Raw genomic sequence first — 20,000 nt, 5'->3', positions numbered from 1 at the left:
TCAGTATGACCACTGTGGTGCATGTAATACCTGCACAGTAATGTGTTGTGGCAATCTCTCTAATTATGAGTTGTATTCCTGCACCTGCCAAGTGTTTCAATGTGTGTGTGTGTCCCTGTGTGTGTGTGGCTTTGTTGACGCTGGCACCTGTTCATGTGGACAGGCACATGTACTACAACTACCATATAGCTACCATATCCCTGTTGCAGATATCACTCACCATCACATATACGTATTGAGAGCTCCTCAACATGTAACGAATGTGGCACACCCAATAACTGCATAGACATGTGATAGCACTACATAGTTGTCAGAGGTTTTATACCCTTTACTGGTAAGTGTGTGACACAAACATGCTTATGTTTTACTCTCCCACCCTTCCCAGACTTTTCTTTGACTCTGTCTGCCTCTCTCACTCCCTCTCTGGTGGATGTGGAGACTTACACCTGCTTTGCTTAGGCAGCAGCATGTGTATTTTAGGTGATGCTCATGATCAGCTAATGGCCTCTGCATGGATTTCAGGCCTCCTCTAGCTGATTGCATGTGGAACAGCTGTGGTAACATTCCCATAGCCAATTGCATGGAGAAACACTCCAATATCTAGGAACATCATGTTGGGGTTGGGCCTTTACATTCACTGTGAGCAGGAACTCAATTTGTTGTTTGGCAAACAGCATTTCAGATGGATTGGAGATTTACCTCTAACAACATACACTGTGGTAACCAGACAGCACACAGCAGGGACATGTGCCTGGCCTGACAACAGACTATAAGTGCTGCTATACTGCATTTGGATTAATATTGGTTTAACAGGGTGTGTGTGGATATGGCTATCCTACATGTTTTAATACCTGCCATGTCAGTGCTATGTTTATGAGGAACCCCCATCTGTAGGGTCATCTGCAGACTGGGCAGTGTGTGGTGCCTTTTGTTTCATGCGTTACCCACAGAGCACCTACCTGTGAACTGCAGAAGATAGTGTGAGGATTGCAGTCTGTAGATGGTGACAGCTGTGAGAGTTATTGACTTCATATCCCTCATCGGACATATGTTGCAACAAACCCCGTTACAACAGTAAATGTATGAGGATATTACAGAAACATGTCAATATTGGCCCTGTGTATGTGCCTCCAGCCACAATTCTGTCAACCTTTGTACATATGCCATGCAGGAAGAGGTGCATATGTGCTGTACACCATAATTAGTGACATCATATCTGATAACAAGCCAGTGAAATATCAGACTGCTACACGTTATGTATAGTAGGAGTTATATTTTATGACATAACCTGGACATTCTGTGGTTTTGTGTACAGTACTGAGGTCTTTGTACTTATGGTGATTGTCGACAGTGTGTATTGTTAATATGTACTTTGGCCTGTGTACAGACTGTGGTAGATGTCATTGTTCTGGGTTCTGTCCTATCTGATGTTACATGCTGCTCCACTGTATGTTACCTTATCTGCTTACATGTTTGTAGGGCCATACACACACATGTCCCATAACACAGACAGCCATCGGCCCACACTGTGTAGTGGCTCAGTATATGTAGGGTTAGTGTGTGAGTGGCACGTATGAAGATATTGTTGAACAGATAGTCCATATACTGTAATATTATGCTAGCTTACCATATGTGGCTGTGTTCACATTGGTTGTGGTTATGCACTTTTGCATAGGTGCATCATACTCTGTGCTGTGACATGCTTGTAGAGCCTGCTATATATGCTGGTACATGTGCATTTCCCCATAGGAAATGTAGGCTAGTGTTGAGGCAGTGTGCCTGTAGCCTGCACAGTGCTTTGTTACATGCCTAGCAGCTTAGTGTACTTACCCAGTGAAATGTCATGTCCAGATACTTGCAAGATGTACTGCTGCCCAGCCACCAAAACAGTCATGTATGTCAGACAGAGCAGTGGGATGCTGTACAGATGTATGTCAATATATAGTGGGTAGTACGTGGCCATGGCACCACTGTACCAGCAGTTATTATGTGTCAGGACAGACAGGGGTGTGTGAGTGCATAACCTACGGGGGCAAATGTAAACCAGTAGTTACGTTTTATACCCATCTACATGGCTGTTAACATCCACATTGTCAGGCTTGGTCCGCATGTCTTGCATTAAGGGGTACTGTGTATACCTCTGGACTGTCCAGAGTGTGTCAGACTGTCCACATATTTTGGCCATTACCTCTGTTGTAGTCCACAGGAGCATTACATGCTAGCAGTGGTACTGTACTATGATGTCCTTAGGATGTCTCTCAGTAGCCAATGTTGCACATGTTAAAAGCAGATGTGACCTCCCCCACACACCATGTCCGTGAAGACAATCCTTTTTACAATACAAATAGTCTACAAATACACCTGCTATACATACCTGACATCCCCTTGCACTATGAAGTTGGGACTATAGGAGATGAGGTAGGGCTACACTCCATGTTCAGAACATATGGTGAAAATATATGTATATATAATTATCCAGATATCTATATAGATATATACACATATACATATTGACATACATAGATGGATATATGGTTTACTATCATTAAATCGAATGTAAAAATAATATTTGTACTTTATTTCGAATAAATTTATCGAAAATGAATGATTTTGAATGAAAGAATGGTCATAAATGAGTAGAAAATGTTGAAAACATCGAATCGCGACATTTCCAGTCGATTAACAGCAATTCACCGAAAATAAGTGCTCTCTATGTTAATAGCAATGCCTTCGAATACGTTTGTGAAAACACCAAAGCGAACATACCCCTAGTGCCATAATAACAATAACCATCCAGATGTATTGATGTACGAAAGCAAACAATCCACAGCAAACACGTTCACAGTTCCAGAGCAGCGAAATCCGTCTTCATGACTTACTGTAACATAGTCCATGAACATGAAACATCAGCAAATAGAGTCCCACGTGCACAACAGCGATATCCATGAAGATGACTTGTCTTACAATGTTCCATAAGCCATACATCCACAAGAAACTGTTCCTGGTTGTAACAATACTGTAGTCCATCAACATGATTTGCTATCCACTGCTGAGTACACGATAATTATACAGCAGACAGATAAATGTGCCACCAAATACTGTAGACCTACACCACTTACTAAATACTAGTGAATCCAAAAACAATATATAACATACCCATCCCAGTAAAAGTAGTACAGACTGTACACCCAAAAGTTGTCTATGATACCATATAATTATCACAAACATACTATATAATGCCAGAACAGACATATCAGAATGAGCAGTGATGTGCCATAGACTGTACAAATCCTAATGGCGTCATTTCGTCACGTTTACTAAGCAGACGTTGTATCATATACTCTTTATCTGTAAGCCTACATTTCTTTGGAGATGCAGGAACACAACAGAGGTACTTTTGTCTGACATCCTCCAAATGGTTTTGCTCTAAAGTAATAGCATGTAAGACATCGGTTATGTACAGTTCCTTTTTACCTAATAGAGACCTCAGCCTCCGGTGCCATCCCTCCACTGCATTCTGACTCCTAGGGTAGCCCATCGTGCATGTGTCAGACTGATTCCAAAAAGGAACATCAAATAATGGTGGTTGTCTGTCTGATGACGAACCCCGCATCCCATAACGCCGTGGCCTCCCTAGAATGTAGTTATTTTTAAAGAATTCACATAAAGGGGCACCTCTGTCTCCTAACGCCTCTTCAATGGTACTAAATGTTTCCATTAGATGTTCTGTCCGTATAAACGCAAGTGATGGTACCTGTTTACATAACAGTGCAAATTGTGTATCTGTACCATATATCTGTGTCAAATTAAGCTTCTGTATCTGCCTCCATATAATTTGGCATAAATGAAACCAGAATCCCTTTGCAGTACTATTAGGTAAATGCCTCATAATGCTATTTACAGCCCCCTTTTGAAAGTCACTTAGTACTATCACTGGTTGTACATTAAGATGGAATTCCATACATAAAGTAATCAATGTCTTCCAAAACTGATCATAACATTCCTCGCATTTCGATGGTAGGATAGCATAAACTACAGGCACTACCTTGACGTTGCTGGAACCATCCAAGCTACAATGAACAGAGTATATTTGCTTGCACTCCCTAGTGCTTATTGGAAAAGTACCATCTACTTGGATGTATGCTGAATGGCAAAGCAGGCCTAGATTACTCTCTGTAGTAAGAATAACAACATTATTATTAAGGCTCTGGAGTGAACTGTGTTTGATGATGAACTGACCCTGCTTCAATGGTAGCATCTCTGGCCTTAAATCCTTAACACTTGCTAACTGTACACTGGGATGTGTGCTATTCCTATGCCTTAACCTACGTACACTCTGCTTCAGAGCATCAGTATTACTGAGTGTGGTCACTACGTCTGTGGACGTTGTTGCCAAAACCTCAGACACAATTCTGCAGGGATCCTCCATAGTTTGTTCAGCACGCCTTTTAATTGCTGCACGTACTCTACTCTGCTCTACTTGGACTACATCATGTGCATGAAAATGACCAATACTCTTCAGAAGCCTCTCATCATCGGAACACTTCTCAGTTATACAACGGCCCTTACATTTTTGTTTCGCCTTTTGCGTACAACACCAGTACTTTTTCTCAGGGTTACTCTTTCCCAAGTAATACTGATAACCATCAATACAAAGAATAGGTCGACCTTTTTGGGATGTAATAGTACCGTATAAGGAACCAATAACACCAGGAATATTCACTGCTGCTTGGTCTGACATAGTACATAGGCCAACCTAGAAATCAACAACAGTAACTATATTACTACAAATTAAAACAGCATTACTATGTAACATAAGCCTGTATCATTGCAATAAATTATAACTTACACCAATACCAGACATTACATAACTTTAACTATGCATGACTGACTACAGTTATCCTTTACATGTACTATTATTGTACTGTGCAGTCCATGAAATCGTTACATTTCTATATTTTATTGTTAACACTGTAATACTTCACACATACATCAATATATGTATACTACAAACAACACGTTTTACTATATAGTACATTCCAGACTTAGCAACTAAACGGTATTGCTATCAGGTAAGCCGCATCAATCTGTATTGTTTGCAATACTGTATTGTAAGTTTCTGTCCATATACATCAGTACTAAATCACGGATTCAGCCTATAGAAGTTTAGAAGCTTATAACCAAGGACACGTTCATTATAATGTATACCTATGTTATACATCTCAATCCATACTGTTACTATAGCACGTACTATTACATTTTAGAAATGTGTTCCAATGGTTTGTGATACTGACGGTAATCATGAACGACTTTGAATAGCATTGACATGTATTTCCTATTGTTCAACATATTAGCAAGTAGGGCTTGTCACTGTTGAAGTCAACTGTATTTGTCAACATGTATATAAACATTTAACACTTATAATTATACATATACATATGCTAGTCTTACAAATCGTCTATAATGCATTTTTTACAAATACTTACAGGTACATGTTACACTACTACTTTGTCGTATGGTACGTTTACTCACCAATCCACACTTTCAAGATAAAGTCTATTATATCTCTATTTATGGATACGTCTCCTTTAGGCAATTAAACTCTGCAGTGGATTATTCCCTCTCATATACTGTCTGCATTATCAACGAGTCTATTATCGTGTCTGTTTGAATTCCGCATTAACTGTGCGAACATCTGACAGCGACGCAGACATCACCGTCGCAACATCAATGTCATCAGCTGTACATGCCGTAGTTCTATCTGCGATGAATAACTCACCATCGGAACATCATGGTCGTCATTGATAGACACCGTATTCAAATATGCGACGGCCAGTTGTTCGAATTACAGTACATGGCGGAATTTCACTTTCGATAATTCTGGTGAGCGAATCTATTCACATTCGACATTCTTACTGACGAACATACCACTGCCAGGTATGTAAACATCGGTTAAATGATAGTAAACCTGGATATAGATATATATAGATATATATATATATATATATATATATATATATATATATATATATATATACACCTATATATATATATATATGTGTACATAGATATACATATGAACACTCAGATATATACATATACAGAGCAATATGTGTCTATACATATACAGATAGAGATACATATGCACATATAAGTATGGATATCTACATATATATTGACAGTAGTAGGTATATCAGAATAGATATGTATGCACAAATAGTTATAAATATCTACATATATACCAACATAACTAGGCATTTCTGTACACATAGGATATACATACGTATATAGCTATATATACATATATCTATATATACATATATCGATATATATCTATCTATATATATATATATCTATCTATCTATATATCTATCTATATATATATATATATATATATATATATATATATATATATATATATCTATCTATATATATATCTATATATCTATATATCTATATATATATATGTATATATATATATATATATATATATATATATATATATATATATATGGGGTCTACCTGATAACGCCGACACTCGAAAACACCGACAACGAAATAACTGACACCACAAAACCGAAAGTTCAAAACCACGAAACTTCATATGCCTGACAAACCACAATCCCGTCAATCAGCAAAACAAATAATTTTCCGAAAAACACACGCACAACACAAGCACACCAAACACCATACAAACCTACACTAAACCTTACTTACACAACTATCTATGCACTAACCTTAACGCAAACCCTAACCCTAAGGTCCGTCACTATTGCACACTTACCTTACCCACACCCTTACCCTAACTCACTTCATCTGCCCATAACCCTTAAGTCTGTCACTGTTGCACATTTACCTTACCCGCACGCTAAACCTAGCTCACTTAATCCTCCACTAACCATAAAGTCCATCACTATTGCACACTTACCTTACTTGGACACTAACCCTAACACACTTAACCCGCCCCTAAACCTAAAGTCCGTCACTATCGCACACTTACCTGACCCACACCCTAACCCTAATGTCCGTCACTATCACACACTTTCTTTACTCACACCCTAACCCTAACGTCCGTCACTACCGCACACTTACCTTAACATGATTTTCAACTGTCTGTCTTCTCCGTTGTCGATCTTCCGGTGTCGGTTTTCTCATTGTCATTCTTCTCAGCTTTCGGCGTAAACAGGTAGACCTATATATATATATATATATATATATATATATATATATATATATCTGTGTGTGTGTGTGTGTGTGTGTGTGTGTGTGTATATATGTAACTTAGGCTGTTACAACATGTGGGGGTATCAGGGATAAGCTGCCTTAAGGTATCTGGATGTAAATTACCATACAATCCTCCTTGGGTAAATGCAGGCGTACTGCCTCCTGCCATACAGACTGTTCTGTTTGTAAGTGTGCTTGTGATGGTGTCAGTTATGGCTTAATATATAACAGTTACATCCCATTGTGTCAACTGGGGTCTTTAACCCTTAGGGATTGTGTACAGAGTGTAGATAGAGGCTGCTGAAGTATACATCTGCATTACTTACTGTTGATTGTTTGGTATCCTGTGGCCCAGTCTGTCTTTACTATTGTACTACTTGAAGGCCTCGAATTGGACAGCAACATTTGTAAACATTTCCAGACTACTGCATTAGTATAACTGTTTCACAGCTGCATTACTCTATTTACATGGATGTCAGTGTCTAAACAGCTATATGACATGGCATATACAACTGTAATAGCACACAAATAAAGCTTTCCCATGAATGCAAACCTGTGCGTGGTGTTATATCTTTTGACATCTCTGTGGGTATATGTTGTAGGTAATGATTGTCATTTGTATGGGTGGCTCATACAGTGTCCATTTGGTAAGGTGGTAACTGTAGGCATAGTGGCTGTTTCATATTGTGTGTACCTTCTACATATGTATCTTACTATACATATCTCTGCGTGAGTATGTGTAGTTACATATATATATATATATATATATATATATATATATATATATATATATATATATGTATATCTGTATCTGCATATATGTGTCTGTGTATATGTATCCTAGGGGTGTTGATTGCTTCCACATTGTACATTCCCTATGGGAGCCGGTCTGTACTGCATGATGTTACTGATACCAGGTGGGATGGAGTACTGTTAACATCTTGTGCACATGTCATGTCAGGTCCTGGGTATGGTATCTGCAAAAGTTGGCAGTGTATTGCAGGGCAGATGTGTTTGGCTGTGGGGAGGAGGGAATACCTATTCGTACAAGACATTTGTTGTTTGGAGCCTCTTAACCCTACTAACGGTGCATGTGGACATATATGTTTTTGTTATGTTTCCATTTTTATCTACAGATGTATGTCTGTATATACCTATTGCTGTATGTCTATATATATATATATATATATATATATATATATATATAGACAGATGTAGGCATATATATCTATAGATGTATGCATATGTATGTATATATGTTTATATATATATATATATATATATATATATATATATATATATATATATATATATATATATATATATATATGTATATATATACATACATACATATATAGATATGTTATATCTATTTAGACATTAATGTATATATGCACAAACACATACATCTACATGTTGACATACATTCCCTTTACTGTTGAATGACTGGGCTGGATGATATATTTGTGAAAATATCAGGGTTATATATATCTGGCATGACTTAGTGGTAAATCAATTTGGTCCTGGGTTTGAGCCTTGCAGAGGTTGTTTATTTTGTTGCTGGGCAGAACAAGGGCCATTGAATACAGAGTAGTTAAGGCACTTTTAAGCAGTTGTAAATGGAGTTTGTGTGGGTTTGCGTAGAGGTAAGCAATGCTAACTTCCGGTTACAGTTTCTTATACTCATTATCTTTTCAATTGCTTAACCTGTGTAGGCATTGCTTACCCCCATGCAAACAGGCTTAAACCTGCTTGCTGCTGCTTAAAAGTGCTTATGCCCACTTACCCCTACGCTAATTTCTTTAAAAGAAAAGAAAAAAGGGTTAATAGGAAAGTGGTGAAAAAAGGGTACAAAGAGGGAAAGGCAGTAGGGAAAATAGCTAGGGATGTGCAGGTAGGGTGTAGTGAAGGTCCATAGCTGCCCATTTTTTCTACAGCAACAGCTGTGCCTATACACTGAATTTGGATGTAGATTTGGACACTCAAACCCCTGAGAGAGGGGTGAGGACAAGAATAATATGTTGTGATGCCAATTAGACCGGATTACATGTGTCCAGTGGACACGTGTGTGAAATTGACAGCTATGTATGGGGCGAGATTTTTTTTGGGAACAAATTGCCTTTTTTTTTCAGGTGAGTGTGGGATGTTGGGAGGGATAGTAGGTATATTTGGGGAGGTAGGTTTGGTAGGTTAACAGACAAGACAAACAAGATGCATACAGGGGTGGTATATGACACATGTGGGGGATAAACATCTTGATGGGGAGGGTTGTTGGGAAATCGGAAGCCCATGATCCCCGTAGTGGAAACAGTGAAACTGAGATCCCCACCCATGGGCAGTCACCATTGCACCTTTACAGTCCCAAAGGTGGCTGTGCTGGGGGCTGAGTCACAAAGCCAGGTCGACCCTCTAGTTGTGACACATGGCCCTCAAGCTGGAGTAGCAGATCTCTGACCTCCCTACAGAGCTCGCTATGCACCATAACCTGGACCTGGCGAAGGGTGACAGGTTCCTGTCCATGCCCAGTCCCAGGGGGGATATGAGCCCCATACCCTGAGGCAGTTCCACCTGAAGGTGGTACAGGGCCAATGGATGAGGAGGTCTCAGGTTGGGCCCCAGACATGCTGGTGCCCAGTGCCATGGCCAGCTTTGGTGGGACAGGTGGGTCTGCTGGGAACAGCCTTCCCAAACGTGCTATAGTGTTTAGATTTTATCTTCATATATGGGTTAGTAATAGTCAACACATTCCAGGGTTAGGTATAACGGCATGTATAGATATTCCCTTTAACACAGACAGCAGATACAGAACAGTTGCATAGCAAATGGAACACATGCATTTATGGGACCACAGTGGTAATAACAACAGCATGTAGGTACATTGATGGCACCATGCCACCAATGTTGGAATACTTCAATAGAGCACATGCATAGAAACAAATTTAAATACATATCAACCAATAGGACATAATCAGAAGAGTGGAGTCATTACATACCGGTTGAGGTGGGTATGTAGTTTATTGTTGGAGATATGGTGGGGGAGAGAGAAAGATGTCAATTAATAACTTGTATATTCCTGTAGTCCACATTACTTTCCTAGTCAGTGGTGTTATCTGGACCTTACAAGTCTTACTACACTACCCTATAGCCTTAGTTTGGACAGTGATATGGCTGTCATCATCATTATACATGAACTGGTTTTACCTGCTGTATACACCTCTAACCTGGTATACCTGTGTAGGGAATATTTGTTAACACTAACTAACCATTTCTACACATACTCCCAGATTCCAGGTTGATGTTGTGCACATAGCTATCCAACACTTTCTGCACAGATTCTGGCCATGTCTTGACCACGTGCAGGTGTACCGGGACATATCTAGACTATTGCCCTCTTCATCCTTTAGTGACTTACCACTCACATATACATGCTTTCCTACACAGTTATATTATGTAGCACAGTGTGAGTGATGGTGATCAGTGATACTTTATTATTCAGAGCAACTGCAAAACTCACAATTCCATACAATACCAGAGTAAACAGTACCAGTACAGATATCAAGGTTTTTATTTCTCGGCACAGTGTTCGTATCCGATGTACCCGTGGGAGCAATGTTTGTTAGCACTACCTGAATGTTGCCACACAAAGTTCCAGATTACAAATTAGTATTATGCACATACAACTCACTCTTTTACTGTATACACTCTGGTCACAGTCTGACAACATGGAGGTGTAGATAGACATACATGGATTATTACTCTCATAACAGTTTTGGGAGTTGCTAGAATGACAGGTTTGTTCTCATAGATGTGTGACAATCAGTTGTATTCCCTATTTTCTGCCTAAACATCCAGGATCATCTCACAGACTTCCCAGGGGAACAGGGTGACAGGCAGCAGATATGGGCCCATATCTTGGACATTCTGGTCTTATCTGTACAGTTGTTGGGTATGATTCTATATGCAGCCTACTTCCACTCCCAGGATTCAGACCATGGCTGTGTCTTCTACAACTTAAAACACTGTCCATCAGAGTTGTGTGTGGAATATATAGATATCGCTGTATATCTCCTATCTGCTTTATGTCTTATAATTCTACTGTGTTTGTGCATTCTGACCTTGTATTACAACACTCTTATGCAGTATTTCCTAGACAGTTATATTTAATAGGGCAATGTGGGGGACAGTGATGAGTAATACCTTATTATTCAGAGCAACTGCATCAGTTCTAATGCCATATAATATCAAAGTAAACAGTTCCAGTACAGGGTATCATTCTTGTATTTCTGGGCACAGTGTTGGTATATAATAGACCTGTAGGATAAATGTTTGTTAGCACTAGCTGAATGTTGCCACACACAGTACGAGATTCCACATTACTATTATGCACATACATCTCACTCTGTTACTGTACACACTCTGGTTGCAGCTTGGCAACATAGAGGTGTAAATGGGGCATACGTGGCTTCTTACTCTCATAAGGTTTTGGGGAGCTGCTAGTGTGCCAGCTTTGTTTTCATAGATGTGTGTCAGTCAGTTGTATTTCCTGTTTGCTGCCTATACATCTGGGATCATCCCACTGATTTCCCAGGTTGTTAGGTTGACAGGCAACAGCTATGGACAACTTTACTGGACAGTCTGGACATATCTGTACAGTTGTGCGGTATGATTCTGTATGCAGACTACTACCACTGCCAGGATTCGAACCATAGCTGTCTGTGCTAAAAATACAACAGTTCATGTCTCAGCTGCATGTGCTATTCAAGTTTTGTTATTTGCCTTTTCCCTGTTTTCTTTCTACGTGTCTCTCAGTTGTACTAAATGGCTTCTGGGGATGTGTCTCTCAGTTGTACTAAATGGCTTCTGGTGATTACGGCAGTCATATACAGACATTTCTACACATGCTGTTTATGGTGCACAGTGTGGGTAACAGTGCTTAATACAACAGTACTATTACGTGATTGCAAATCTACATTACCATATGATACCAGAATATACACATGCAGTCCATCAGTTAGACTTTTATTGTCAGGCTATTACACTTTTATTTACATACAAACTATATGACACTCTTTCTGCCATATTCTCCGGTGCATGGAGTACTTGCCTTAAACAATACAGGTTTTATACAGGCAATTAACGTACTAATACTTTTAGATTTATTTACTATGACAGTACATGCAAGAGTATTACTGACCTGCCTCACATCACAAACTCTCCAGGTGACTTCCATGGGCCTCCTGCTTCATGGCCAGCTATCTTGCAGCTGTGGAGGACATTAGAGGAATATTTAGCCATTTAGCCATACCTATCCATGATATACATGAGCTGGCTATTATTATACACATAATGGAGTGATACTTACACACAGCTGGGACATCCCCTGCCATTCTAGCCTCTTGGATCCACTGCTCCAAGAGGTCCGCCCTATGCTGCTTCAGGTCATCATAGTGATGCCTCACCTGCTCACCAGTTTGGGATATGCCAGTGGCACTGGTGAGGTCACGTGCAAGACAGTCCCAGGCTTCTGCCTTATATTGGGAACCCTGGTACTGGCCCTGCAGCAGCCTCTGCTCATAGGTTCATAGATTCATAGGTAGGTGCTAGGCTATCTGCCTGAAGGCATTTATAACCCTAGCCAGAATGTGTTGGCTTTCGCCGCCCCCCTAGATTAGTTTCCTGTGCCTCTGTCCAGCAGATCCACTGAAGTGATCCCCGGGGTAAACTTTCTCTTTCCCATCCACTCGTCAAGGTTTCTCTTGAAGAGTGCTAGCTAGGAGCTATGCCTAATGTAGATTGGAATCTTGTTCCAAAGCATGGGAAGTCTCTGGGACAGAAATGTATCCCTCCAGCACATCCTATTTATTGTTGTGGTGGGGTTTAGATTCCTGGAGTGTGTGGCTCGAGGGGATAAGGTTTTCTTTAGGTGGAGCATGTCCATCAATTCTGGGTTGGACATGGCCTTGTATTTCAGACAGAGGTCATCTCTGAGCAGGCGGTATGTAACCGAGTACAGCTGGAGTTTCTTCATTCGAGCTGCATAGGGCATCTGTTTGAGGCCAGTGATCTTCTTGGTGAGGTACTTCTGTGGTCTTTCCAGCTGTTGCAGGTGTCTTGTAAGGTACATCCCAAATGGGGCATTGTACTCTATGATGGATCTGATGAGTGATGAGTAGAGTGGCACAATGACCTCTTTTGTTCTGGATGTAAACCCATTTGTGATTAGGTGGGCCACATAGAAGGATTTCTAACCACTTTGGCAATGTGATTATCAAAGGAGAGATTACTATCTACTTGGGTCCCCAGATCCCTTATTTCATTTTCCATTTTTAGGGGACTACCACCTATGTGGTAGTTTGTGTGTACTTTGTTATTTCCAAAGGGAATAACTATGCACTTTTTGGCATTTAGCTTGAGGCCATGATTTTGACACCAGGTATCTGTCTCAGTGAGACCCTTTTGGAGGATGTCTGTGTCAGCCGGTGAGTCATTTATAGCCTCTAGTTTGCAATTGTCTGCAAACTTGGTCAGCCATAGTCCTCCTGTTCTTGTCTGTACCTCTGAGAAGTAAATGCTGAACAGCAGGGGTCCTAGGACTGAGCCCTGGGGAACGCCACTTGTAACCGGTTCAGAGTCAGACCTAGCTCCTGCAACTCTCACCATCTGGGTTCTGTCTGTGAGCCAACTGGCAACCCATCTTGTGACATAGGGGTTTATGTTCAGGCTGGTGAGTTTGTCTATAATACCACAATGGGGAATGGTGTTGAAGGCCTTTGCGAGGTCTAGGTAGGCTGTGTGTACCACCTTTCCCTTGTCTATAGTCTTGGTAACTGTCTCAAAGAATTCCACCAGGTTTAGGAGGCATGATCTGCCCTTAACAAAGCTGAACTGGGTAGGGTCCAGTGTTTGGAGGTTCCCAATATCTCTGTTAATGAGTTCCATGGTGATGCACTCCATAGCCTTGCAGACCAAGCTGATCAGGCTTATAGGGCGATAGTTCCCAGGGTCTGTTGTGGTTCCACCTTTTTGGAGTGGAATAACTGTTGCTGTGCACCACTCTATGGGAACATAGCCTGTGGAGTGGCTGAGTTTGAAAAGTGTGTTTAGGTGAGGGGTTAATTTGTCTTTGAGCTCATGTAGGACACAGCCTGGGACACCGTCCAGTCCCACTGATGCTGTGTTTTGGGCTTTGGAGAGGGCTATTTTAACCTGAGTGTCTGTGATTTCAGGGGCTCTACATTCTTTTGGTATGGTTATGGGCCCTTTTGGGGGTGAGAGGGGGGTGACGTTTGCACTGAACCTGTCTGCCAGAATGTTGGCAATATTGGTTTGTTCAGTGTATTTTGTGCCATTCTGCACTAATTCTAAGCAGATCTGAGCATTGCAACTTAGATTCTTGACATAGCTAAAGAATGCCTTGTGGTTACCTTTGGAGTCCTTGGCAAGTTTTCTTTCAAAGCTTGCCTTGGATGATTTTATGAGAGATCATAGTTTCTTGTTGATACTGATCAGGGATGTCTTCCCTTCTTGGGATTTTACTCTTTTCTGTATTAGTTTCCTCCTTCTATTGTATAGCTTGTTTATGACAGGGGATCCACCAGACTGGTTTCCTTTTCTTGTAGGAGGGAGTCTTGGTTTTGCTTGGGATAGCACGATTCATGCATTCTTGTAGGTGCCAGTAGAATGCATTAGTAAAGGATTTTGCAGCTTGGACAGCATTATCCTTTAACATGGGGGCTTTGAAACTTTCCACCTCTGTCTTAAGTAACGTGAAGTTTGCTTTTCAAAAGTTTTTCATGGTGGTTTCCTTGTCCGGGGGTGGGGGTGGAATGTGGATATCCAAAGTGATTTGTTTATGGTCAGATCTAACCAGTGAGGGGTTGACCTCCAGTGTGGAATACCGGTCGCCCATGTTGGTGATGACCAGGTCCAATATGTTGTCACCTCTGGTGGGAGTGTTGACCAGTTGTTCCAGGGCATGTGAGTTTATAAATTCTAGGAAATGTTGGGCAAGGGAGTTAGTACTTGAGTAGTTCTCTCAGTTAATGTTTGGATAGTTGAAATCACCCAATATTAGGATGTTTGGTAGGACCTTTATGTTACCCAGTGTTTCCAGAAATGTGGAATGGGGGTCCTGGGACAGGGTGGGTGATCTGCAGCAAGCTACAATTTGAATTGCAGTTTTGCCCATTGTTAGTCGATCATGGATAATCTCTGAAGCATTGTGCTGTGCCACTAACCTAGCGGTGTGGGTATCCTTGATGAATATGGATACTCTCCTGCCTTTTGTATTTTGATCCGGATTCTGTAGCCGAAATGTATGGTATGAGTTGTAGCCTGGTAATGCTGGGGTGCTCTTTGTAGCCTTAAATCAAGTTTCTGCTACTGTACATATATTTATTTTCTCCATACTGAGAAGTGCCTCAAGTGTGTGCATTTTAAGGTTTAGACCTCTGGCATTAAGTAGTATTACCCTCAGATTTTTGTTACTTGTGCTATTTACAGCAGTGGGTTTGTCTTTAGAGCCTTGCCTAAAAAAGGCAATATGGGGGTAGCAAGAGCCTTGGCCAGTATTCGAAAGACTAAGGGTGACAGGTGCAAGCCGTCTCTAGCAAAGCAACGTGGCTTGTCGAGCATGTCACCCCAGGCAGACAGGCACTGGATCCCCTTAGAATGACACCAGAAACTTTGCCAATTGTTGAAATTGATATTTTTTTTCTTTATACCATGGTATCATTCTTGGTGAGGGCAGGATGCTACTCAGGGTCAGGGTCATACCGGCCTGGACTACGTGATCCATGTCTCTTTTCATGTAGTCCAGGGAGGTACTGCTCAGGTCATTCACACAAACATGGACAATGACAGAGTCGTATTTGTACTTGTTCTGGAGTGACCTGAGTGCTCGTGTTATGTGGCGGATCTTGGCACGCAACAGGCACCTAACAGTAACCTTCTCCATATTCAGCCTAGGGAGTGGGACATCAGTGTGCCTAAATATATTGTGTATGTTATTTTTCCTTGAGGGCTGTGATTGCGTGGCACACTGGTTTTGTGAAGTATGTGTTTCATGATTTGTGTTGGGGGGTGGAGGTTACTTGGATGTCTGCTTTGGAGGGCTCTGTTGCTTTTGCAGAATTTTATTTAGAGCCTCTGAATATGTTTTCCTGTATTTACGCGTGTTTTTTACCAGTGCTGGTTGAATGGGTCTATGTGAGACTGGTGGTGTGATGCCAGTATTTCTCTTCTCCTCTTGACTGTCTGATCCCGTCTTGGGTTGAGAGAGCTTAGCTTCCAGTTTGGCTGTATAATTGCATCTCTCACATGTATTAGTGTTTGGTGGTAGGAGGAGAGGGTTGTCTGTGTACATGAGGCAGTTGTTACATTGCCTCAAAATGCCCTGATTCACCAATTGGACTGGAGAGTACACCTGAAACTGCCCTTTGGACATTCCTGGATAGGTACAGTAAACTGTTTTACTGAATGGCTGGTAAGGCTGAATAGAGAGCCTTGTCCTTCTGTAGTGCTAGGGTTTATAAGTGCTTGCTATGAGTTTTGAGCAAGTGCTGGGCTGAGAAATGAATGGCTTGAGTGCTTAAGTTGGAAGTTTGTCTAATTCCAAGTGAAAAATTGAAGAGGAGACTTTGTGGAGCTGGGAATAGTTATACCCTAGCTAACTGGTGCTGCCCAGCATGCAAAACCAGGGAAATGCAGTTTTTATAGCAGGGAAATTAAAGAGATAGAAATTAGCCCAAAATGGCCATACAAATAAACTACTACTTTCTGACCTGAAACCACTCCTCCAGGGGCAAATAGGCTGCTCAAAGCTCTCCTCTCTAACAAGTGAACAGAGAAACTTCCTTCTATCCAAGTAAGGTATGGACAAACACAGAGATCTGTTTCACAACCCTGAATTCATTCAGCATTACCCTGAAAACTGGACTATACTTGCCTAGAAAGGCGGGAAACAAGTATATATATATATATATATATATATATATATATATATATATATATATATTTTTTTTTTTTTCAGAAAATAAAGCAGATACAATCAAAAAAACACTTTAAATGCGCATAAAAGATACTTATTGTTATATGTCTCATTTCAGAGTTGTAGTAAATGCCCCTAGTAATAAAGTAGGAAGAAACACAAATACAGTAAAAACAGATGAATTAAGTGCAATTTATATATATATCTATCTATATATATATATATATGTATATATATATATATATATATATATATATATATGTATATATATATGTATATATATATGTATATATATATACATATATATATACATATATATATACATATATATATACATATATATATATATATATACATATCTGTATATATAAAACAATAGAAAACAATTTATTTATTTATTTTTATTTTACATTTGTTGACCGGGCTAGTCTAGCTGGACATGTATCCGTTTTTAGTAGAGGCCCGGGGAGAAAAGCTCCAATACAAGCAATAAACAATAATTCAACACATAAAAACACTAATATGAATAAAAAAGTACAAAGGTAGACTTGTTTAGAAACACAAGAAATTACAAAAAGCAGACAATTAAAAGAGGAAAATAAATTTAAAAGTAATGCATCATGCTGCAGTTAGCCTAATAAAAAACAGAGGCAAAAACACAAGATGAAATTGCAAGGGGGAGAAAAACAAATATAAGGTGGAGCCTATTTCTAAAATATAACTCTCAAAAATTGAAAGTGTTATTTAGGAGCTCAGTCAGGGGAGGGGGCTGAAAGTTAAGAGTAAGGAGATGTGATTTCAGTCGGGGTTAGAACAAGGACACAGCCATTGAGTTTTAAGATGTTCTTTGATATGTTTTTTGAAAAGAGAGGTAGAGTCTTGATTAGCTATTTCATGAGGGAGTTGATTCCAGGTTTTACCAATGGAATTAGAAAATAATGAGTCCCCAGCTTTATTGTATGATTTAGTCAGTGATACTAGGAGTTTATTGGCAGAGCGAAGTGTGGCTAGGTTTTTATAAGGTGAAATCAGTTTTGTAAGGCTAGGGGTATCATCAGGGTAGTAAAGAGTCTTATGAATGATGAGTAATTGTTGATAGAGTAATTGGTTCTTTAGCTCTAACCAATCTAGTTGTTTGAGGTTGAGACAATGGTGAGTTCTGAGGGGAGTAGTAGTAATGAATCTAGCTATACTATTGTAACAGGTTGAGAGTTTGGTAATGTTGGTTTTAGATAAGTTAGTATATATAGCAGAGGCATAGAAAAGGGTGGAGATCAGGTGGGTCTGGGCAATGGTTTTTCTAGCTGCTGGGGTAAGGAAGAGTTTGATTCAGTAGAGAGTGCCAATTTTTTTGTTAACAGCTTTAATGGTGGTGTTAATATGGTCATCAAAATTAAGCCAGTTGTCAATAGTTACACCTAATAGTCGAGTGGTCATATCAGGGGTAATACTGGTAGCATTATTAGAGGAGATAGAGAAGAATGGTATGGGAGATTTGTGAGTAGGAGTAAAGAGAAGAAGTTTTGTTTTTTTGGGGTTAAGGAGGAGGCAGTGTTGCATAAACCATTTTTCTACATTTTGGAAAACTGTTTGGGTGAGGGACTGGAGGGAGGCAACATTTTTAGCAGTGCAGATTAAAGTTGAGTCATCAGCATATTGAATGCAGGTGGCTTGTGGTATAGTCCAGTGTAGGTCATTGATAAATAATGAAAAAAGGAGGGGACCTAAGACTGAGCCTTGTGGGACCCCAATATTTACTGGGAGTAAGGAAGATAGGTTGTTGTCCCAAAGCACTGCTTGTTCCCTGTTTTGGAGATAACTCCTAAACCATTGCAGTGCATGTGAGCCAAGAGAATAGAGATTAAGTTTGTCTAGAAGTATATCATGGTTAACCATATCAAAGGCTTTTGACAGGTCTATGAATAGTGCTGAGGAGAATAGATTATTGTTCCGATTATTATTTATGGAGTCAGAGAAGGAGAGGAGGGCAGTTGTAGTGCTGTGGAAAGGTCTGAAGCCATGTTGACAGTTGGCTAGAAGTTTATTTTGTAGAAGGTAGTGAAGAATTTGTTTGTGCACGCATCTTTCCATTATCTTAGCTAATGGGGAGAGTAAGGCAATAGGGCGAAAGTTAGAGAGCTCAATAGAAGAGCCCCCTTTATGTAGAGGAATTATATGAGATATTTTCCATAAGGTGGGGATTTTTCCTTCAGAGATGATCCTGTTAATAAGTATGGATATGGGGTAGTCTATAGCTTTTGCAGCAATTTGTAGGTATTCAGACGGGAGTTGGTCAGCAGATGGGGTACAAGGTTTAAGTTTTTTAAGAAGCTTATAAATAAGAGATGTAGTGACAGATTGAATATGATTTAAACAAGTTACCCAATTAACCAGAAAAAAACTCAAAACCGAGCCCTGTTCCAGCAGTCTTCAATCAGACAAGTTCTAACTGCACACTCCCGCTACTAGGGTGCAGGGGAACCTTCTCAAAAAAAAAAAAGATGGCCTGGATCAATGCTCAAGTTATACAAACAAAGCTAGATTCAGCAGGCCTGAATCTGGTCCTATGATACAGCAACAAGGCACATCAATTTCAGAAAGAAACAGTTCGAATAAGCAGGCACAATAAGCCTGTAACCAGAAATTCCCAGCTCAGAAGGCAGAGTCCAGCCTCTCCTCCCACAAGAGTGCAGACCACAAACCTTCTTAATGTAGAATAACTAGCCTGAAGCCTAAGTGCTTAAACCAGAACTAATACACTTTTAGAATAGCAGACACTGTGCTTTCA

This window comes from Protopterus annectens, chromosome 8.part0 (genome assembly GCF_019279795.1).
Source record: "Protopterus annectens isolate FY-2018-M chromosome 8.part0, PAN1.0, whole genome shotgun sequence".
Classification (NCBI taxonomy): domain Eukaryota; kingdom Metazoa; phylum Chordata; order Ceratodontiformes; family Protopteridae; genus Protopterus; species Protopterus annectens.
Note: the sequence above shows the minus strand (reverse complement) of the source record.